The sequence below is a fragment of the Sapajus apella genome, unplaced genomic scaffold (genome assembly GCF_009761245.1).
Source record: "Sapajus apella isolate SASKATOON/1434 unplaced genomic scaffold, GSC_monkey_1.0 scaffold92, whole genome shotgun sequence".
Classification (NCBI taxonomy): domain Eukaryota; kingdom Metazoa; phylum Chordata; class Mammalia; order Primates; family Cebidae; genus Sapajus; species Sapajus apella.
The window spans coordinates 869242-894101 of NW_022437032.1; positions in this window are offsets into that span (position 1 = coordinate 869242).

Sequence of the window (24860 nt, forward strand, 5' to 3'; positions counted from 1 at the left end):
TCTTCCTTAATGTCACGACTGATTGAAAAGGTATTGTTTTGTCTACATTACCGAGGGTGAAGCCAAAGCTTAGAGAATCAGAGTCACTTGTGTGAACTCACACAGTCAGTGTTTCACCTAGGTAAATTCTGGATCCAAAGCCCAGGCTCATAGCAAAATTATACACTATATTGACTCCTTAAAATTAATAATAATAACTAAAATAATAAAGTAAGATACATGATATTCACTAGAATTGATTTGCATTTGCTTCACTTCCACTCTGCTTAACAAGCATATATTGTGCAGCTATAATGTGCCAGCTACCCAACTAGGTGTTGAAAATTCAAACAAAAAACTCTGGGTCTTACTTATATTTTTTTCTCTTCTATTCTGCTAACTTGTCTTGTTTCCCTAGTCTCAAGTTGTTTTCTATGTCAAATAACTTCTTTTGCTTTGTCGTTCTTACTGTTTGGGTGGAAATAAGAAATAAACATGGTGAAAATCAGATTTCATTGATTATATTTATATAGCAACTAATCTTTTAAGCTTCTTCTTCCCCCCTACCGCCACCATCAATTTACAATTTCTAGTGGATCAGATTGTTCTGAAAATAGGAAGATAAAATGTCTGCGTCATAGTGACTTTTACAGTGAACATACATGATATTCTTGCTATGGTTTGCTTTAGATGGTGGAGGTGGGTCAAATCCAACTACTTACATGTGAGTTTCTTATACAAGGGAAAAACTCTGGGGGAAAAGGTAAATAGATGTCATTGACCCTTGCATGCCATCACATCAAACCAAATGACTTGACTTTGTAGCCACCCTCTAAATAGGCATAGCTATTTTCATTGCTTAGATATGAAAGCAGGACCAAAGAGATTAAGACTAAGGATCTCGGAGCCATGAAGATGTATGATTAAAATACTCAAGCCACATTTTCTAATTCTAACCCACCATCAATGGCCTGTCTTAAAAACATTAAATATAGAACCTTGTGTCTATACCATACAGTTCTGCAGAAATGACTGAAATTACTATTTATAGGCATAGTAGGAATTCTTTATACAATGAGATTGCAAATCAAACCTTCCCATCCACCGGAGGACCACTCAGCAGCTTATGGCTTGTGATTTCCTTCTTGTACAACAGGTCACATCTGTTTTGTTTGCCAATGTGTGTCATACACTGGGTCCAGTGCCGGCTATATAGGATACTCAGTAAATATGTACAGAAAGCTTGGATGAAGGAAAGGTGAATGAATTACAAGTATTTACATTTTCAGATTGAAAGTTGAGAGAAAGCAGGCAAAAAAATATATAATAAAAAATGATATAGTGAATTATTGAATTGGAATATGGTGGAGGCTGTGACAGCAGCCTGGTGGACTATATATTCTTGGAGAACAAAAGCCATAAGCTGAAACTTAAGACGTCACAAATGAAACATGCAAAGGGGATTGTAGAATGGGAAAAATGCAAATATAAATGTCATAGTTGAAATACTGAGCATTTGGCCAAGAGCAAAGAAATAGGGCCACATGCAAGACTCCACAATTAAGCTGAGGACCTGGAAAAAATTTGAGTTTTGAGTTTTTTGGAGTTACTTTTTGCTGGCTTTTTTGTTTTGTCTTGGTTTGGGTTTTTTTGTTGTTGTTTTTAAAGTATCGCCCAGGTAAAGCCTTCTGTTTTTCATTAAGAATAAATTTGAATTCTCTCTGAAAAAATACATTCTGGATATAAGCACTGTTTCCCCTAGTTTAAGATCAAATACATATGAGTTTAGAATCAAAGATCATTAAATATAAAAAGAAACCACACAAGTAAATGTCATATATGCAATAAATGATGGAACTAGGCACAAAGAATTTCACATAATAGATTTATGAAAAAAATCACAAAAATATTTACAAAAAAAAAGTTTACGGACATTGATAATAGAAAAAAAAATCAAAGAAAAAAATTCCAAAGGAGAATCAAATATAGCTAAGTAGACTACAAAAGAAAATAGGGATTTTAAAATTTTAAAGAAATTCATTAAAATTTAGGGTAAAAGAATGGCTATTTACACAGCCAACTAGGTATAAATGAAAAAAAGTATTAGTGAACAAGAAAATCTGAAAAAAATACTCAAAATTCAGGCCAGAGGTGGAAGTTATGAAAAAAGGATTAAGGGATACAGAGGAAGAAAAACTTAATGTCCGTCTAATCAGGGTACCAAAAGGGCAGAATAGAGGGAAGTTATGTAAAGCTACTTTGAGAGATAATGACTATATTCTACTACTAAGGAAAGATAGGGGAAAATAAATAAAAAGAAACTCACATGGACACAATTGTATGACACTCAGAGAAGACTAAATATACAGGGAAGATCTCCGTAGTGGAACTAATTCCCAACTGAAATAGCTATTACTCATAAAACAATACAATCAATAACAGAGGTGAAGCTATTTTTATGTAATCAAAGACAAGTAGGTACAAATATACTATTAAAGGAATAAGAGCATAGATCAGGAGTGTTACTGTAGTTTACAATAATCTATTGAATATTTCAAAAGAGCTAAAAGAAAATAATTTAAGCATTTTTAACGTACAGAAAAGTAAACTATTTAAGGTGACAGATATTCCAATTACCCCGATTTGATCTTTACACATTATATGATTGTATTACATTATCACATGTACTCTGAAAATATGTACACCTATTATGTCTCAATTAAAAAAAAATTAAAACTCAAGAAACGTACTTTAAAATACTGTGCTTTAAGTTATTCCCCAGGAGAAAGATGGGAAGAGCAGGAAGAATTGATGAAAAAATTAATACAGGCAAGTATAACTAAATAAATATTGTCAATATAACATAACAATGGCTAATTTATTATATTAAATGATGAAAATAACGTGCTATACAAAGGTATATTTTCTTGAGAATGTAATCAGAGTTTAAACACTGTAAATTCCTTTAATTATTTGGGAAGGACTTAATATTTGACTTAAAAATAGAACATATAACTTCCAATATAAAAGAAAAGAAAAAATGGAATAAGAATATAAAGAAGCATAAATAAATTGTGGTGAAATGTAAGAGTGAGAAAAAAATAATGTTACAAAAATTAGTATCAGAGACACTAAAAATTACTATGAGATAAATCAGTTTATATCTAGTAATATGTACCAAAATATACAAGAAATACCAGAAATGGTTAAAAAAAAAAAAAACAGAGCTATTATTAAAACTCAATTTTCCCAAAGACTCTTGATATTTGGGGAGAGTTTTTTTGAAGTGTTTATTTATGGCACAAAATGTAAATTAAGTTCTAAATGCGAAGCAACAACAGAATGTAACATTGATTTAACTTTGTGTGTGTGTGTGGGGGGGTGGTAATAGGCACTCTACTGTCTTCTTAATTAAAACTCTAATCCTCACAACCCTTGGACTAACATTTCCATATCACAGAAGGGATGACAAAGACATAGAGCAACTGGGAATGGGGGAGCCACTGAAATGCAAAGTCTGACTCCAAAGGCTGCATGAACCAACTCTGCTCTGCTGCCTCCATTTTTATTTTATGTGAATGACTGAAAGTTCAAAGCCACCCCCAACACACAGGCAAGGATGGTGGCCTTGGATCTGAAATTACCCTGCTTGATTGAATTCAGAAGTTCCACATAGGAAATGAGACTCAGAGAAACAAGCACACTAAGCAGCAGCAAAATAAAATTTTTTTTTTTTAAATTGTGCACCTGCTGGCGCCCCTCCTTGTTCCCAGAGCTGCATGGTGTATAAAAGATGTGTGAGTCGCTCATGCACTATCCTGAGCATCAGCATAAACTGGGATTTCTTTGTGTTTAAGGGTGGCTCCTTTCATCACTTGCAGAAATCCATTTAGTCTCTCTCTCTGGTTTCTCCTGAGCCCAATTTTCAATAGCTCAGCCCCTGCCAGGTATAAGGAGACAGTAAACATTTGGATAATCAGTGATCCCATCCTGGTCACCAAGCCAGGGCAAACACAGCACAGTCTAGGAAACGTCTTTCTTAAAATTCTAGACCATATGCTACTGTGTTTGCTTCTAGGGTGATCATTACAGGAGGTGGGGTTGAAACAGTGCAGCTTAAGTGGGTTCATTTTCAGAGCACCACAATGCCTTGTTTTGATCTTGGACAAGCCTGACAGCGTACTACAAGTGGGAAAATTGTGTTCAAAGATGAATGTGAATTTATCAATATGTTCTCCAGGACGAGCATGTTCTCACAGGCAGCAGTTTCGATGGGGTGGGGCAAAAGGTTGAGGGTTCAGAAAACGGAAAGAAGAGAATAAACAAAAAATCAGGATCACAATTTCAAATCACCATTTCACATTCTTTGCTTCAGATGATATGAATTGAATGGTATTTCCATTGCAGAAATGTTTTGTGTTTGGGGGGATGGGGGGTTGTTTTTTACCCCCTATGTAGATACGGAATTCTAACAAATCTGGGAGTTAGTTATGTAGAATAATGGATAGCTCTTCCACCGGCTGTCTCTCTACCCAGGCACGAACATCTCTAGTGCTGCGTGGTCCTGAATAACCATTTCTATTCACCTTATTTCCTTCCTCTTTTCTCTTGGTATTTCTCCAGGAAATATCACTGTTTCTCTCTGCTTCCTTCTGCCTCTTTCTTTGTGGAATTTGCTTCATTTGTGGTCTAAGTCTGCTATTGTAGGCCACATTTTCCCCAAAAATCAGTCAAATTATTGCTTTCTTAAAAGAGCCCTCTGCTACAAAAAGAGCTCTTCCCGAGTGGACCCTTGAGGGAGAGACAAAGAGGAGTGGAAGAAACCTGGGTGTCAAGAGTTACTCAAATCAGGATGTTAATATTATCTTTCCAGAATCTACACTGACAATAATGGCTGATTTCTTTCATAACTTTTGCTGCATAAAAATTTTAATGTGAATATTAAATAATTTTTGTACAAGTATATATGCATAATCAATATAGAATGTAAGTATACATTTCATAATATATAATTTAATAGTATTAAATAATGCTAATGTAAATGTAAGTTGCCACATATTAATCTGGCAGGCATGTGCTAAATCCATCATACAGTTTCTTTTATTTACTCTTGATATACATTATATGACCCTTGTTTTCCACATTTAATGCATAGGGGAATTGAAGCTTAGAGACATAAGCTTACCCTTATTCATGCAGCTGGGAGATGGTAGGGTCTAGATTCAAAATCAGACAGTGGTACCAATGCTTTTACCAATGGGATGCAGGTCTTATGAGGTTGGAAAGTTTGTAAGTGCTGTGTAATTTTAAAGAGAAGAGGGAAGCAGAAAAAAATCTATATGTGTGTATACATAATTTATATATGTATATAATTTATATGTGTATACAAACTTATATATGTATATATAATTTATATGTGTATATATGATTTATATATATGCATGTATATGTGTGTGTGTTGTGTGTGTGTGTGTGTGTGTATATATATATATTTTCTTTTTAACTGAGAACTTACTATGTTCCCAGCATGGCACAAGGGGTTTCTGATGTGATAATGTTGTTACATGGAATACCACAAGCCTGGGAGAAAGGAACTATTGTATTCACTTTTAATACATAAACAAACCAAGGTTGAGAAATGTTAAGAAACTTGACCATATCACATAGCTAAGAAATACTCAATACGGAAGTGAAAGTCAGTTCTATCTGATTCCAAAGTATAACCTTCACTTTCTAATCTGAGGTAGACTCCTGTGGGGGACAGTCAGCCTCTGAAATGGCCCCCAGTGATTCCCCATCTCCAAGTACTCATAAGCTTATCCAATTCCCTGGTTTTGAATGTGAGCTGGACCTAGAGACTTTCTTCTAATGAACTGAATATGGCAAAAGTTATGGGACATCCTGTAAGGATTAGCTTACAAAATAGACTGTGACTTTCATCTTGTTTTCCCCTCTCAGGCTCTCTCTGTCCCCAAATCCTTGCTCTTGTGGGGAGCACATTTCTGTGCTGTGAGTAGGCCTATGGACGGGCTCACATAGCTAGGAACAGATGACTCCAGGTAACAGAAAAAGAGAACCTGACATGGGCCAAGAGCCACATGAGTTAGTTTGCAACTGAATTTTCTTATTTTTCACATAAGTGAGCTTGGAAGCAGATTATCCTCAAACCAAGCCTTAAGAAGTCTGTAGCCCCAGGCAATACCTGATCACTACCATATGAGATGTCTGGAAACAGATACCCAGCTAAGTTATGCCTCAATTCCTGACCCAGAGAGACTGAGATAATAGCTATTTATTGATTTAAGCCACTACAATTCAGATATAGCTAATTTCTTATACAGTAATAGAGGTAATATACATGGGGTGGGTGAAGGAAAAGGTTGGGACAGGCCATGCGTTCCAGAAAGTGTCCATTCCTTCTACTGGATGCTATGCGTTAAATTCCTTCTGGTGCAAGTCTGGCTTTTAAAGACCAAAACAACCAATAATCAAATGAATAATTGAATATTTTATATTCATTTGGGTTCACTAGCTTTTTGTTAGAATTCTTACACCTCTGGAGGAATTAAAGCTTTGTGTCAGTCATTTTAATCAATTCTACACAGCAGAATTTAGCCTCAGAGAATAGAAGTTCTGAATCATGGAGAAGAGGTGTCAAAGAACGGCATGTTTAAAGTTAATAAATTGATTTGAACTACTGCAAGATAGATTCTATGTTATATAACTAAAACTTTGTATTTATTGAGTACATTTACCATAAGTAATGTACTATTTGCTCAATACAGGGCCAGAAGTAAACTATTCAAAAATTAACATTATATTTGATTCACTGTACATTTATTTTAATTTATGACTATGGCACTGCCCTACTTTCAACTGAAATGTCTATATGAGCCAGATCCTAAATCAGTCAGACTTCTCACAATATTGAGACAAGTTTGCTACCAACTTCGAGAAAGTCGAAAATAATAAGCAATTTACCAAGAATGTCATTCAGGTGATATCAAGGAGACAACTGAGATCCATTTTGAAAATACTCAGATAATTTGGCAAAGCGCAGTGGCTCACGTCTGTAATCCCAACAGGAGTTCATGACCAGCCAAGGCAACATGGCCAAACTCCATCTCTAAAAAATACACAAAAATTAGCTGGGCATGGTGGCGTACACCCATGGTCCCAGCTATTCCAAAGTCTGAGTCAAGATTGTGTCACTGCTTTCCAGCCTGGGTGACAGAGTGAGACCTATTCTCAAACAAAAGCAAAAACAACAACTCCTCAGATATTAATATGCTACTATTTGGAGAGTTACTTTACAAAAAAGAACACAAATCATGGTGCTTACGCCAATATATCAAATCAGTTAATTGCCAAATCTAGGTCTCCTCAAGATTGTTGGCCTCAAGCCTATAGCCACATAGAATACTAGGTAATAGCATCTATGGACATTTAAAAATTTTTTTGGTACATAAATAAAGGATTCACAGAAATGAGATCAGCAGTCTTGACCTCTCTGAGATTGAACTGGAGATTGGGAAGAGGGGACATTCCTTTAAGACACCATTACCCTGGAAAACCATAAAGACGTGTAGAAGAACCATGAGTTGGAAAGCAGTGGTGCACACACTAGATTTAAAATACTCAGTTAAGGACTGCCTTAGAAAACTACAGAAATTCTAAGACGCAGATTATCTGGCAGCCCCAAACACTGTCGATATCACTTTCATTTATCTTTCCTGCCAACCTCCATTTCTCCTTTCAAATCAAAAGTTAAAGTAAGACACACATTTGGGGGAAAGTTGTCAAAATTCATTTTATGGAAATGTGCTACTCACAAGTATCCTTTGATCAGCAGCAGCATCTTTTGAAATTGAAATTGAATAGATTATATGGTGATCCGCTTCTTCTCTCCTTCTGAGTTAGGTCTGAAATAAATTGGAAATATGGTGAAAATACAAACTCCTTTTTGGCTTGAGCTTCCCTAATCCTAGTTTCACCCCATCTTTGAACGAGAAATGTGACGAAGATGCTGGCAAATGTGGCTTTAGAAATAATGGGCATGCTTAACTATAAGAAATTGTATTTATAAACTGTTGGTATAAAATTTGTAATTAAACTAAAAACTTTTGGATGTGTTAGAAATGTGGATTCCAAGACTAAGTCATGCCAAAATTCTAAAAGATTAGGCAGCTATCTTTGGTTTTAGTATTCCCAACTCTAGCAGTCAGCAAATTTTTAGAAGCATAAGTCAGACTATCTTAAGCACAAAATAAAATAATAGAAATAGCTGAGAAAGGCTAGGAGGGCAGGCCTACCCTTCAACATAGCTAGATCTAGGAACAAACTTTCTTATCAGACGTCTGTCTCAGATCCTCTTCTTTAACTCTCTCCCTCTATTTCCATTTTGATATTATTATCTTTGCTTTCACACAAGCTTTTCCCATCTTACAGATGTGAATGCTCCAGATCTCATCACAACTTCTAATCTAGTAGAATGAGTATCCTTCTTTCTTTCATTATTATTTTTTTTAATCTGAGATGAAGTTTAGCTCTTGTTCCCCAGTCTGGAGTGCAACAGCATGATCTTAGCTCACTGCGACCTCCACCCTTTGGGTTCAAGTGATTCTCCTGCCTCAGTCTCCCAAGTACCTGGGATTACAGGCATGCACCACCACACCTGGCTACTTTTCTATTTTTAGTAGAGATGGAGTTGCTCCATGTTGGTCAGTCTGGTCTTAAACTCTCGACCTCAGGTGATCCGCCCACCTTGGCCTCCCAAAGTGCTGGGATTACAGGTGTGAGCCACTGCGCCCAGCCAATGAGCAGCCTTCTTTCTGGTGGCTTCAGCAAGCACCGGGAGATCTAGGCTTCCTAGACCACCTTGCCTGTTCCTGACCCAAATCATGTTAGGCTGGGATTACCACATTGCTGATGAGCCCACCTTGATTGGGTACCCACCCAGAAACCAAAGAGAGAATGATAAAGATGATCACACCTGAATCACATGGACTGGGACTGGGGGCAGGTGGGTCACCAAAGAAAAACTGAAGAGATGTTCTAGAATGGGAAACAAAATCTGAGCAGAAGAGAAACAACAGATGTCCACTGCACCACCCAGCAACACAAGATTCTATTCAGCAGTGTGAATTTTCAAAATATAAAGTGTATTTTCAGTTCCTCGCTAGATGTGAAAATATTGTGATGCCCTCCCTTTTATCAAAAGTGATGAAAAACTAATTGGTGGACGTTTATCACAGATGGCAAATTCCGTTCTAAGTGGAATGATTTTTTACTGCCAACATACAAAGTGTCAAAAGTGGACAAGTCACTTAAAACTGATTCCTACCACCTATCTGATTGGCAGTGAAAAACAATTTGATCAAAATCAAATTGTGATGTGCTTGAGAAGCCATTCTGTGAAAAAAAAAAAAAAAGTCAAATGAATTTTCTGAAATTGCAGCCATGTGCCTAGAACATAGCCACGGTGTAGCTAAGCACATAAATTCCCTTTCCAGCATCCCTCTTTTATAATCTCCAGTGCTTGGCTTCAATACACCTGGGCCTGATAGCACAGGAAAAATCCAGGTTTTCTTAAAGCTCAACAACCACCCACATCCTAAAACAAAACCTCCATGGAATGACAAAATTGCTTTGAAACAGCCATTGTGGACAGCTCATTTGATTTATATGGGAGAGTCTGAACTGAATAATCGGTTCAGTCTCTAAAATGAGCACACAAAAAAAGGCCATTGGCAAAGGATGGTAACAAGTTCTGCCATGTCTTCTCAGTCATGTCTATAATTTAACACCCATCTGCAGAAACAATTACAACGGCAAATTAACAGATGGCCCTGTCCATGTATATGGAAAAGAGTGATTCAGACTGAAAAACAACAGTGTTATACAATAATTGTATGCAATAACATTGACTTCAGAAAAGTTAATATACATTATTTTTTCAGCTGTTTAAGTCCAGTCTATAGTGTTAGTAAATTATGATTTATTGAGGGCAGCAGGCACTGAAGTCCTAGCAATTTAAGACAAAAGACATTTGCTACATGGGTCTGCATATCAGTGAGAGACATAGGATAAACCAGTAACCAAATAAATAGCACAGTAACTTTAGATAGCAATAGCACCCTAAGGAAGAAGGCACAGGTTAGTGGGAAAGAGAGGTATTGTGTGTGAGTGCAGATGTTGGCGTGGAGGAAAATTGTCCAATGCAGAACTGGTGAATAGGGACAGCCTTTTTGATGACGTGATTAGAATGAAGCGAAAGAGCAAAACCAGAGAAGTTTCAGGGGGAAGTTATTTTAAGGAGAGGAGCGAGCAAGTGCCAAGGTCTGGAAGGCATGTTAACAAAATAAACGCATTTTTATTTCTTTTCAAAGCAGAAAAAAAAAAAACATTTTAATAGATTTTTCATTTTTTACATAAAGCTTTAAAAGAAGATTTGTCCTTTTCTTTGCAAATATGTAGGTCACATTTGACAATCTTTAAATGGTTTTATTTTTGGATCAGAATATAATCTCCTAGTATATTTTACATGTTCATACTAAAAAATGGTAATTACGTGAGTTAATATTTACACTAGTTAGCTTGATTGGCCATTCCACAATGTATATGTATTTTAAAACATCGTGTTTCACACCATATATATAATGTTTTAATTAAATAAATAAAGTAGATTTTTGAGGTCACAGATTCTAACTGTTCTGTCAACTACTGTATTTCCAGATCTTAGAAGTCCTCAGCACATAATGAATATTCAAATACCTATTGAATGAATAGATTTTAAAGTATCAAATATTGCACAGTGGTTAAAAAACTAAAAACCTTTTTTGGGATGGTTTTTCAAGAATATTTTATTGACAAAAGAAGAAAAGAAAAAAAAAGAGCTGTAAGCTTTGTTTGGTTACATGTTGGGTTTTACATGTCATTGCTGATGCCAACTTCAGTACCGAAGTAGATTAGAAATGAGCTGAAGAGTCCACACAGGCACTTGATAGGAATTCCCAGTGATAGGACTTTCCAGCCTTTGTGCGCTCACCACAAAACATCCCTTTTTGTTTTGCAGCTACTTTTTAATAATTTGATATTCCAGAATGTATTTATTCAGCAGATATTTGAGTGGATCTTTGTAAGGTCTTATAACAGCTAACAAACAGTAAAAAATAATCCCTAAACCCAAGGAATTTACATTCTGACACGAAAAAATGGAAGTGTTTGCAGATTGGCAGATGTGATCCACATGTGTGCATAGGAAAACGCAGAGCTGAGAGACATAGAAGTCAGGACAGATGCTGCCTATCTATGCTGACTTTTCAGGTGCCCTCGGGACCCAATGAATGCCCCCCAATGTCCCTGAAATCCACCCTTTAGACTGAGCAATGGAGAAGTAATTCTTGCTATGCCTCTCCCTTTAGTACTCAGGATTATTTCACCATTCAGAAGAATGTGCAGATGAATTGATCTACTTAATCTAAAGATTTGTGGGGAGGTGATCTATTAAATGTGTCCCTGGAAAAACTGGTAGTGAGGAAGCTAAACTGGATCTAGAAAGAGCTGGAAAATGGGCAATATCAAGCAAAGTCCCATGGAAAGTAACTATAGCTTAGTCCTGTAGGTCACATCTGAGACCCTTTAATGGAGATAAGGCAGCCTGACCTCTGCACCACCGGCCATTGGTTGACAGAATGATGAGATTCCAGCTAATCCTATATTCAGGCAGAGCAGGTTCTTGATGATGAGAGTAGAAGCACACAGAGAACTCTTGTCCAAAAATACGGTTAAGAAATTCAAAGGGTTATAGGTAGAGTATTTACAGCGTCTCCTATGGCAGTGGAGTGCCAATATCATCAGCACCAATAGCATCAGCATAAGTAGGAACTTGTTAAAATGCAAATTCTAGGGAGTCAGCCCCACACCTGAAGAATGAGAAATGTTGAAGATGAGACGTATCCACAGTATGTAAATCAACCCTTCAGGTGATGGTGATGAATGCTCAAGTTGAAGAGTGACTGTTTTGCATGCATCGGGTCTTTCTTGCTCATCTTCATCATGATGGGGATCAAGTAGAGTGACGTCCAATTGAAGCTGACCAATATGCACACCCCCTACCCCCCGCCAGCTTCTCAGTGTTCAGGCAAACTCTCCAAGTCAACCAGGTCCCTAATTTAACACCTTTGCCACCTGGGTGTTTCACAGGCAAAGTGCAATCCAAGGATCATGAGGAGTCCTTTGTTCCTACAATTAAAACAGCATCTCATTGAGTACTTAACTATTTTCCATGCCCATTATACTAAAACACTGTCTGAGTGCTATGCCAGGAATTACAATAATGATTCTTTAAGGTATAATCCTGCATCCCCTTCGTGAAATGCTAGTCATTCCATAAGCAACTCTAGATGTTGGAGATTAAAATATATGGTCATTTACAAATACAGGAAATCTTCATTTCCTTAAAATGTCTAACATCTGTAGATATTTTTACCCTTTGTAATGAAAATCAAACAGTGAAGCAGAAAGACGTAGGAAATCATTGCATGGACTCATCCTCAATCTGAGCTTGAATTATGCCTGCTGTCTACCAGTTGTGGACTTTGCGTTAGTTACATAACCTCTCCAGACTGCATGTTTCTTATTTCAGAGAAAAATTAGACCTACCACATAAGATTGTTAACAAAATTATTGGGGGTGGTATTTATAAAGCCCGACACCTAGATCATAGTAAATATCCCAAATCTATTGGTTGTCATTAATATCATATTGCTATTGCCAGGTAAATAAGTAAAACACAGTACTATTTGTCACTGGAAGCTGACAAAATGGGCACTCTGTTGACAGTTATCACTAAGATACTTTTCTTATAAAGCATTTTCTGTCCTTTCCAACAATAAACATGGTGCAGAAGGGAGAAAAAAATGCACCAGGTCAATTTCTAAGTAATTACTTTGGAACATTACTTCCAATGATCTGTGCTAATTTTGTTAGGCTGTGCATCACAAAGCTTTACAGTTTAGAAAATAATGCCTACTCCGAACTCTTATCAGGAAAAGAAACCGGAAAAGCATCATCTGCCCTTGGTGGAGTCAGGGAGCAGCCTTTGTGGATAACAGGGGCCATTCCTAATATCTAATTCCAAATGGGGTTAAGACCTTCTCTCTAGCTCAGTTGTTAGGGTCCTCAAAGAGACAAACAGGGATAAACTGTTCATGCCACATTTGTTAACACTGGAAAGACCCTTGAGTTTAGTCCAGATATCAGATGTGATTAAAAAGAAGAGAGAGAGAGAGAGAAAGAGAAGCTCATTTCGATTTTTTCCTAATGGAGACAGTAGGAAACCAGGACTGAGCCTTTGAGTGACTTCCTTGTATGAGCTTACATACACTATGATCCCTGTGACTTTTTCCATTAATGGGTTTTGTATGACCCAGGCTTTGATCTATGCTGGACTTCTTACTGTTTTCCTGAATAACAAGCCTCCCCAGTTTTATTACCATCCAGCCTATCCATAATGCATTTAATATCATTTCCCCATCCATACCTCTACCTGTATTATAGTTTCATAGAGAAGTGAACTTCTGTCTCTAAAAATAAGGCTCCATACTTAGAATTACATTTTTCAGATGACGCTAATCCAGTAATCCCTTCTAGGAACCCAGATTTGTAGGACAACGTCATATGGTAATTATTATACACTTAGGAGGATGATGAGAAGGAATGCAAATTTCATTATTTCTGATAGCTCAGTTCCAATAAAAGTTGACATAAATTAAAGGTGAGCTTGAAAGGAAAGCAATTTGGGTCTTTTATCTAAGATGAAGCTCTCCTCTGATAGAAAAACAATTACCTAAAAACTTCAAAAATTAAGAAAACATTATTTTATATAGATTGCATCTAAGTTCTTTTCCCCTCCTCATTTCACTTAAAAATAACCCAGACAGATCATTTTTTGGTATTATAAAACAACTTCAAAGAAGGCATTCATTTTCTTTCCTTTTTTTCCTCCCTCTTCCACCTCTATTTTATGTAGGCTAGTATTCATCATAAGGTGGTTTTCCTTATCTCCCGGAGAATGAAAAAAGGAAAGTCCTTTCTTCATTATTATACTTGGCCCTATTCTTTCTTTTTCACTCACAACAGACAGCAGCTTTCTTTGCCTGAAGGAGGTGGGAATGCCAAATGCCTTTAGAGTATGGTATCTGTTAAATTGCATCTACTCATCAGTTAGAGCAAGCACAGACATCATGCATCGAGATTTAAAGTTTCACTCCAAGAAAACTCTTCTATCTAAATTTTTGAGAGAGGAGAGAGAGGCAGCAAGAGAGAAAAAGAGAGAGAAACTGTCAAAGCATAAAATGTATTTGACTAAAATACAATGCGATGTTTTATGTGACAGTAAAATTATATCCTGGGCTGCTTCCCAAGGACAGTTCACTTAGAAATGGTGCTGAAAAGTCAGTCAGTAGGAAAAATATTTCCATCTTCATTTGAAAGATTAGCACCTTGTTCTTTTTTGTTGCCAAATTGGAAATAAAACCAGTTTCCTTGGTTTGCATAAGGTATGAAGGAGGAGAAATGTGATTTTATGTGCTGTATCCTGCTGACACTAGCTCTGTCTCTGATGTCAAACCAGCTCCCTCCACTGGGCTAAAAATGACCAGAATCATTGGCATGGTAGGTTTTCTATCTGCAATGTTCCTGATGTGTTCTGACCTGGTTAGTCTCAGGGCTAACAGTGTTATCAGCCTCTGGTGTGTGTATTTGGACAACAAAATGCATTAGTGCAGAAGCAAGTACATTTCCATGCAGGGTGGTGTACAGGGCACAATGCATTTTCCATTCTTTCCACATCTGGGTTGGTTCATGTTATGGATAAATATAAGCATACACAGAGAAACTGGAAAATGGATTTTAAAATCAAGACATAAGAATGTACTGGTAAAAAAATAGAAAAGCTAGGCACGGGGAGGAAAATAGTAGATATTGGCTTTGAAACATTCAGTCTCTAACCATATATAATCATATCTGTATCATAAGATTGTGGTCCCAGACTAAATTATGCATTATTTTAGTAAGCTAATAATATGAAAATGGGAGATAATTGAATTATGGGGGTTGTATAACCCATGCTGTCCTGATAGTAGTGAATAAGTCTCACAAGATCTTAAAGTTTTAGAAACCCCTTTCGCTTGGTGCTCATTCCTTCTCTTGCCGGCCACCATGTAAGGCGTGCCTTCTGCCATGATTTTGAGTCCTTCCCAGCCATGTGAAACTGTGAGTATATTAAACCTCTTTTTCTTTATAAATTACCCAGTCTCAGGTATGTCTTTATCAGAAGCATGAAAATAGACTAATACACGTAGCCTCAGATCCTAGGAACTTGGCAAACCCTATTTGAAGGTGGTAATGGAGATGGTAGGTAACTTGACTTTCCCTGTAATTCCAGTGTAAGCCTGGAGGCTAGTCCCATTGGATCAGAGGCATTATATGTTCCCTTGAACATCATATGTTCCCAGAGTCACCAATTACTGTGACTCTGACTGGCCAAGACTTCTTCCCATGATCCCGCCTAGAACTAGGGACGGATCACTCCCCCAAACACCATGGATAAAGGGTAAGAAAATTAAGCTGCTATGATGAGAAGAAAGGAGATAAATGCTACTCAGGACTCCACTACAAAATGGTTACTGGAATAAAAAAGAAAGCTCTGAATAGATCAAGAGGCATAACTTAGTGGTGAGTAGAAATGAGAACACTTGAGGGACAAAGAATGACAAATACAAATGCTGGGGTCAGAAATGAGCAGCCTATGTGCAGGAGGTGAACAGAACAGCTTGAAGTGGCCTGTTTGGGAAAATAATGAGGAATTTGGTTGAGTAGTTGTGGGGCAAGAGAAGAACTAATTAGTCTCAAGACATAAAAGTGAGGTTAAGAAACCTGGATTTAATAAAATTAGCAATAAAAAGCATCCACATATTCTAGCAATGGATTTAGGCAGAAGAGAGAGGCAGGGTTGAAAACTGAAGTTGTTTTTAAGAGAGACCCCAGCAGTGAGGCACTCCTCAGTAAAGTTTGTATGGGCAGATGACGGATGAAGACATGTTAGAATGATGGCAGGGGGACACACAACAAAGAAACAGGAGGCTGCTTTAGCCAGAAGTCATGGAGGCAACCTGGCTGGATTTGAGGCTGAGACTTTTATCTCAAGTGGAACCTGGAACGTACTCTGCATGTCACTGTCATCCTCTGCTCTCTCTCCACTTCAGTCTGAAAATCTGCAGAGCTGCCTAAGGCCCTTTGTCTGGTCCAGAAACACACAAAATAGAAGCTGCAGTTTATCTAAGGCGGACAATTACATTCTCTCTCTTTTTTTCATTTTTTGTTTGTTTCTTGTTTGAGATGAGTCTTGCTCTATCACCCAGGCTGGAGTGCAGTGGCATTATCTCAGCTCACTGCCACCTCCACCTTCCTTGTTCAAATGATTCTTCTGCCTCAGCCTCCCAAGTAGCTGGGATTACAGGTGCCCACCACCACGCACGACTAATTTTTTTTATTTATAGTCGAGACATCATTTCACCATGTTGGCCAGGCTAGTCTCAAACCGAAGACCTCAAGTCATCAGCCTCCCAAATTGCTGGGATTACAGGCATGAGCCACCACGTCTGGTTGTGAATGACATTTTTATTCTCTTTTATCCACCATCACTCTCTCCATCAATTTGTAGACTTTGCTGGGTATTTAATGTTTTATTGTCATCAATTAAGAAGGCAGGAAACAGCTCACACCTATAATCCCAGGACTTTAGGAGGCCGAGGTGGGCAGGTCACTTGAGGTCAGGAGTTCAAGACCAGCCTGCTCAATATGTTGAAACCCCATCTCTACTAAAAATACAAAAATTAGCTGAGTGTGGTGGCAGGAGCCTATAATCCCAGCTACTTGGGAGGCTGAGGCTGGAGAATCGCTTGAGCCCAGAAGGCGGAGATTGCAGTGAGTGGAGGTCACACAACCACACCCCAGGCTGGGCAAGAGAGTGAGACTCCATATCAAAAAAAAGAAAAAAAAAAAAAATTGGGCAGGAAACAGTATGCATCTATTCCCCCTTACAAAGCTCTTAAAAATTATGATTATAAAATTCTTTTGAGAATTTTCATGGGCTTTCTCATATTTTTAAAATGTTTAAATATTTTAAACAGTTATTTAGCAATAGAAATGTAATTAGACTCTATTTGAGCCAAGGTAGGAATAACAAGCTTTAAAAATATTGTATTAGGATTAATTTCAATGCTTTGCCTAAATTAGAGAAATGTGTTTTCCAAGGTATACTATGCAAAGCACTACCTCCAAAATATGTGAATATTTTATGATCATAGAGCTCTGTGGTTCAGTACTGCATTCAAACTTTAAACGTTTCTCTAGAATGCAAAAGTTTCTATTTATTATGAATATGCAAGCGATGGGCATGGTATGTAGCATTTTTTAAATGTATTGCTCCTGAGAATCCTGATCTTCCACAGAGCATCTCATGTAACCAGTGTTTCCACAGAATACACCTTTAAAACAGGCTTTTCTAGAATATTGTCACCCCTGTGTATAAACATTATGAATTTGAGCATTCAGAAAATAGTATTTTATCAAGAGTCTTTGGGAAAATAAGACTAAGAATAAAATCTCAGACTAGTCTAAGATCAAATTTTATTTTTAACATTCTAATGAAGTAGTGGTTACATTTTCACTCTAATGAAGTCATTTCTAGAATAGTTAGATATATGGCAAATGTCTATGGCAGAGTTTTAATGTTTGAATCTAGTGGCATTAATCTTAAAATGATCGTGACTGTAAGGCAGCCAAATTACAGGCCCGTCCAACGTGCCAAAAAGAGTTACTAGTCCTTGGGGTAGTGTCGTAGGCTCTATGCCAGCTGAATATATATTACATGAGAAATGACAAAAAGTAAAGACATTTCACGTGTGCACAATTATCTTAATGCCACATCATCTCAAAAAGAAATTTTTTGGTGAAAAGAAAGCAAAGCAATCCTTTTTCACCCATTTCTAATTATTTTACGCTATTCCCTTCCTTATAATATCGATGTGTTTAGAAAATTGGACACATGGTGATTTGAAGACAGAATGCAAATGATTAGTCTGCTTCAGATAATGTGACACGTTCCTCTTGGCTCTTTCTCCCCTAAGACTCAAAAAATTGTTGTGATTTTTCTCTAAGAGAATAATAGAGTTCCACCAAGGATTAGTTTGTAAGTCAACACTCACAAGGATTAAAGAGTGGCTGTCTATTGTGTATCCTCATTATCACATTGTTTTTTTAAATCTTATTCTCAAAACCTTAAGTCAAAGATTCAATGATAGAACCTCAGAGGCTATTTCATAAGGGGAAAGAAAATTTCTTCTATTATTTGTGGAAATACAGTGATTTACTTTGTTTGCAGTTTTATATGAACTAGGTTGAAAACATCCATATGATCTTTTGGGAATGAAGCTCTTTTTTCTGAAAACAGTTTCTTTTCAACCTAATTGTCTTACTTGGACAGTGAAGAACGGAAGCTTGAGAAAGCAGGCAAGGGTTAAAGCAAAGCCAATGGGCAGAATCAGACATAAAAATGAGAAGTGGGTGTAGAGGTGAGCAAGGGTTAGAATGCTCCAGGAATCAAGTCATATTGACACTCTAAAACATCTTATTGAATATGAAATATACATAAGGTTTAGACTTCAGCCTTTGAATAGGCAAGAGAATAAGCTAGAATAAATAATTGTCTTATCAGCTCCCCTACAAATCCTATAATATTCTGGTTCAGAGTTTCAATGTTTTCACAGTATTTATATTTACTGACAGTTTAAAAAAAAAAAAAAAAAGAGTATTAGGATACTATGAGTTAGATCTGAAGAAGGATCCTGTGCTCATCTCCAAGCATGCAAAGTTAAGCACAGATGTTACTCAAGAATTAAGGGGAGGCCAAGGCAGGCGGATCACCTGAGGTCAGGAATTCAAGACCAGCCAGGCATGGTGGTGCATGCCTGTAGTTACAGCTACTCCGGAGGCTGAGGCAGGAAAATTGCTTTAACCTGGGAGGCAGAGGTTGAAGTGAGCTCAGATTGCTCCATTGCATACCAGCTTGGGTGACAAAAGGGAAACTCTGTCTCAGGGGAAAAAAAAAAAAGAATTAAGAGAACATAAGAGTCTACACGCTCTCTTATAGATCATATTGACGCATAAGGCAGGCTGCTATGTCATTTTGTGGCAACCATTACTAACTGCCAATCCAATATTCATTTTTATCTTTCTTTTACTAATAATAGATTCCCAGTCTTATTTAGGCAAATATTGTATTTATGCACAAAAAGAAAATCATTTCCTAATCTCTCCTTGAGGTGTCAAAGCACCACAGTTCTGGCCAATGAGATAAGCAGATGCCCCTATAACAACAGCCTTTCTCAGTAAAGAGGCAGATTTCATTTTATGCTGTTTGCTTCTTTCTTCCAGGGTCATGGAAGATCCTTGAGATTCTGGATTGGAAATGGAAGCATTACTATGAACTGATGATTTCACATATACATATTCATACACACGTAGGGACTAGTGACCATACCATGTTTTCTAGCTATCAGCACATATTGATATCTAATATCTAGTATCAGTATGTACTGATATCTAGTATATCTAGTATCAGGTTGATCCTGTGGCTAGAAACAAAATATTTAAGATTATTTTGAACACATTTCTGTGCCAAGAAGTAAGAAAGTATTCAAAAACTGATGAGAACATGCCAAAAGCACATAAGAAGGAGTTAGATGTCAAATCTGGAAAATTTTGAGCAGAGCAATCAGTACTAGCAGAAACTGATTGAAATATGCTTAATAAAAATGAACTCATGCATCTGTACTGATACATATACAAACATATGTACTTTCATGAAGGAGGAAAGGAGGTGTTTTTGGTAGTTTTGTTTTCCAGTAGAATATTCACCCTGATAATAAATATAATAGTAGTGAAAGAGTTAGAAATAAACTATTTTGCAAACACCGAAACAATAACTTATTCAGGAAAAAAATCAGCAATGGATGTCAAACTCTTTGCTGTGAACAGGATATTTATACAATTTGAAGGATCTTCCATAGATTACTTAGTAATTACAGAGTAAGATATGAGAGGTAACTTTACAGTATAGAAATCTAGTAGGCACCTTCTGAAACAGGTGAACAAAAATAACATAGTCAACAAGGGCTCATCATATGCTTCCTGAAGTAATATATTAAGAAGGACATGTTACTTACACGGTATACCCACTAAAAATGCACTACCTAAATCCAATCACAGAAAAGAATCACAAAAGACAAAAATAAGGGAATTCTACAAAACAACCATCCTATAGTCCTCAACATTGCCAGTAACAACAACAAAAGGTTGAGAAACTGTTTATTACTTAAAGGAAACTAAAGGGACGCTACAGCTAAAGGAACTACATGACCATGGATTGGATCCCAGAACTGGAAAGAAGTTTTGCTCATAAAGGACATTACTGAAACATTATGTTGAACATTTGAATATGAAGTGTGAGTTAGATCATAGAATTCAAACAATGTTAAAGTTTCTGAATCTGATAAATGTACTGTGATTAATGTAAGAGAATGTCATGTACTTAGCAGAGACAAGATTGCCATGTAGTTTGGAAGAACGATGATGTCTATAGATTACTACCAAAAGGTTCATAAGAGAGCAAGAGACAGACAGAGAGACAGAGAGAGAGAGAGATGGAGAGAGAGAAAGAGAGAGAGAGCGAGAGAGTGCATTGGCAAAAATTAACAATTGGTAAATATAGGTGAAGGGTAATGTATGTGGTATTTATTATACTACTTAGTTTTTAAATAAAAGAGAAAAATATTGATGAACAAGATATGAGAGGCATATTATGGGTTTAAATGGCTTTTATTATAAATGGAAAAAGAATTTTAAAAGATTACCTAAAAAATACAAAGAAAAGGTAATAAAAATAATCACTGATTACTACATTAGAAAAATAAATAATATATAAATTTAAAAGATGATTTCAAAACAAGTATTTGAAAGTTTTTGACATAAAAAGGGTATTAAGAAATTGAAGGAACTTAAATTTGAGGTAAAATTAAATATGTGGGAGCTCTTAAATGTTATGGGAAATATCCAACTCTGTGCTAATAAATTTGAAGATAGTGATTTTACTTATTCATAAGGTAACATAAATTATAAGATTCACATTTTTGTGGTATAATCTACATCATGATGTAAATTATTATGTACTATATACAAATATACGGGGTAATATAAATTATATGAGAACATTGATTCCCATTATAGAGGTTATTCCAGAAATTGTTGAAAAAGCTTTATTCATTCATACTTAACCATACTCCCTATAGGAAACCTGACAATAACAAAATAAGAAAAGCACAGACCCAACTCAGCCATAAATACAGATTCAAAATCCTAATAAAACCTTGGCAAATCATAACCAGGTAGGACTACATTGAGGAATCAGGAGTGGTTTATGATTAAAACTAAATTTAATTTTATATGAATTATATCTCAATCAATGTAACTATTTTAAAATATGATATACTCTAATATTTAAAAATACATAATCATGTCAGATATGTATATATAAAAGTTATACGTTACATAACACATATAGACAAATAGACTGCAAGAAAATATAAATAAATGTTTGGGGATAGATTTACAGGTGATGTTTATTTTTCTTAGTGCTTTTTTGTAATTTTCAAATCATCTACCAACAACACAAGACAGCATCATAATACCATGAAGAAAAATGTATATACCCCTCTTCAGATCATCAATAGGAATAAATAATCAAAGATGTATGGTTTAGAAAAGCAAGCCCACAGTTTTTCCTAATTTTGTTTCAAGGGTGTTTTGGTATATAAGCCTCTTTGTGAATGTACCTCAAGGCCAGAAAATGCTACCCAATCATTGGCAGCATCAAAACCATAAAATGAGGTGGCAATCTCAAAACTGCCCCAAATATTGTCTCACACGTTTTTATTGAGATATATTTGATGCTTCATACGATCTTCTAGTAACAGTTAATTACAAGTTGATTCAAGTAGAAAAATAACATCAGTGATTTTTCCCCCCAAAGCTTCCCAATTATTTGCGTAATGGTTAACAACTTCTACTCTGATACTTCAAATTAAATTTTCTGCTTTTTACAAAATACATTTTCTTAATGAATTTGGAGTCATGTTACTCGGCCTGAAACAAGTCCTTACAATTTGACAGTGTGAATTTAATAAATCTTGTTTTGTAATAAAATTGATATCTCCTTCACTTAAATTTATAGATTTGATGTCAGACATCTATTCTGATAAGTAATTAAGAGGAAAAATTGACATTGTTCTTACTGTGGTCCATATTTTATTGACTGAGTTAGTGTTATCGGTACATGGCTATTGAAATCTTTTTAGACTATATGTATATATTAGCCACATCAAAGTATTTTTCCTTCTTTATGATTAATAGAAAAAAGTAACATTTAATATTATAAAATTATTTATAAAATATTTCAGGTTTACGGACATGAAGATCTTGTTTGGAAATTTACTGAATTGGAATTAATTAGTATTCTGACTTCATAATGTGCTGCTGCTCTTTTGTTTGAAAATAAATGAAGAGAAGAGAAAGTAAGCTTTTAAGACTGAATGATCTATTGACAGTCTAATTAATGTGCTGGGCCACTTCATTAGCATTCAGATGTTTTATGCAGATTGACAAAGCTATTGTGATTGCATGATCTGCTGGAGGAGTGAGAATTTAGATGACCACCCTTGCAAAGAGGCCAGGGCAGTATCTGAAGGTCCAAGATTTTAAAGATCACAGGAAATTACAGCCCCTGGGTGCTGAGTGGCTGACATCCAAGGCAGGTGTCAATCACCTGAGAGTCATCCTGAGGACAGATTGTGGCCTTTCTTAAAGGAGGGGAGCACTACACACTGGGGTCAGTTGGGGGGAAATAGGGGAGGGACAGTGGGGGGTGGGGAGCTGGGGAGAGATAGCAAGGGGAGAAATGCCAGATGTAGTTGATGGGGAGGAAGGCAGCAAATCACACTGCCACGTGTGTTTCTATGCAACAATTTTGCATGTTCTTCACATGTACCCCAAAACCTAAAATGCAATAAAATAAATAAATGGGAAAAAAAAAAGAACTACTGTTGGTGCTCTGTGTTGAAAAACTGAAAGGAATTCTAGTTAATACCTTCTTGTAAGGATAATCTAGGAACGGCTGAACTCATCTCACATACAATTAGATACTATCCATAGGAAACACACGCACAGTGTAAAAGTCAGGTGGCAGCCCCAGCATCGTCTGCCCTGCTGTGACTCACTTCTTGACAAGGGCTGAGTAAACTCCCCAGTCCACACCTTCACCCCTGGGTAGACATAGCAAGTTCACAAGATGCGATTCTAGTTTATCTTCTAGTTAATTCCCTATTATTTCCTCCTTCTCCACCTGTTATACTTAATATTGCTTAGATATGTCATCCAATAGGATGTCTTCCTATGATTCTATATCCAATCTATTGATTTTCATCCCTCAATAGTATTTAGCCAAGCTTTACTGTGTGCCAAGCACCAAACTCACAGGAACAAACAAAGAAAAAAATCTCTGCTTTTCTAGATCTCCAATACAGCCGGCAATAGTGTCAGCGAATTAGTAAGCAGTACCAAAGGAATCACAAATTACCTTATGTGCAAAGAAGAAAACAAACACGTTGTTATATCAGAGCATAACAGGTTGAACCTTCATATAGGCTGTCTTACCTGAAGGATTGACGTGTTAACTTAAGACTTAGGATGAGAGGGAGCTCACCAAACAAAAATCCAGGGGAGGTCTTCCTTTAGAGGGAACAACAGGAAAAGGGGCCATGGGACAGCAGAGAGCTTGATGTGCTCAAGGAAGTGGCAGAAAGCCAGTGAGAGCCAGTGTGTTTAACAAGCAGCAAAGGGCTGTAAGATGAGGCTGCAGGGGAGCCCCAAAATCTACTGCAGAGATCTGTCAGCCACAAGAAAGTGTTAGGATCTCATTCTGTGCACCATGGTTTTATTCAGGGGAGTTATTTATATTTTTAATATTTGTATATTTTATTATAAAATATAATGCATATTTATATACAAATATACATAAATAATACATTTATATACTATCTATAGAAAGATACACAGAGCATACAAGTGTAGATTAATTATTATAAAGCGTGCATTGTAAAAGCAAATGCAAGGCAAGAAACAGAGCCCTGCTTGCACCCCAGAAAACCCTTGCCTGCTCCATGAAACTCAAAGCTACCTTCCCTGGGATTTTGGCCACAATGCCATAATCCCCCATGTTGGAATCCCAAAAGATGAAAATTTCTATGGTCTAAAATCTCAAAAATCACCATCCCAAAAGATCAAAATCTTAAAAAAATAATTCTGGAAAAAACAATTTTACAATTCTCTAAACATTTATTTACATGTTTTAAAACGGAAATTGTTTGAGAAACATAAAAATATGACAAGACACTTTGCAGACCACTTTACACAATAAAATAGGAAATAAAAACATGTATATTTTTGCAAGCACAAACACTCAGATACACTATGACAGTTGCTTACTTATAACAGTTATGAACAGATGAATCATATTCATAAATAGGTCATGGAGGCAGGCTGGGCGTGTTGGCTCATGCCTGTAATCCCAGCTCTTTAGAAGGCTGAGGTGGGCAGATTACCTGAGCCTGGAGTTTGAGACCAGCCTGGCCAACATGGCAAAACCCCATCTCTACTAAAAATACAAAAATCAGCCAGGTGTGGTGGTACATGTCTGTGATCCC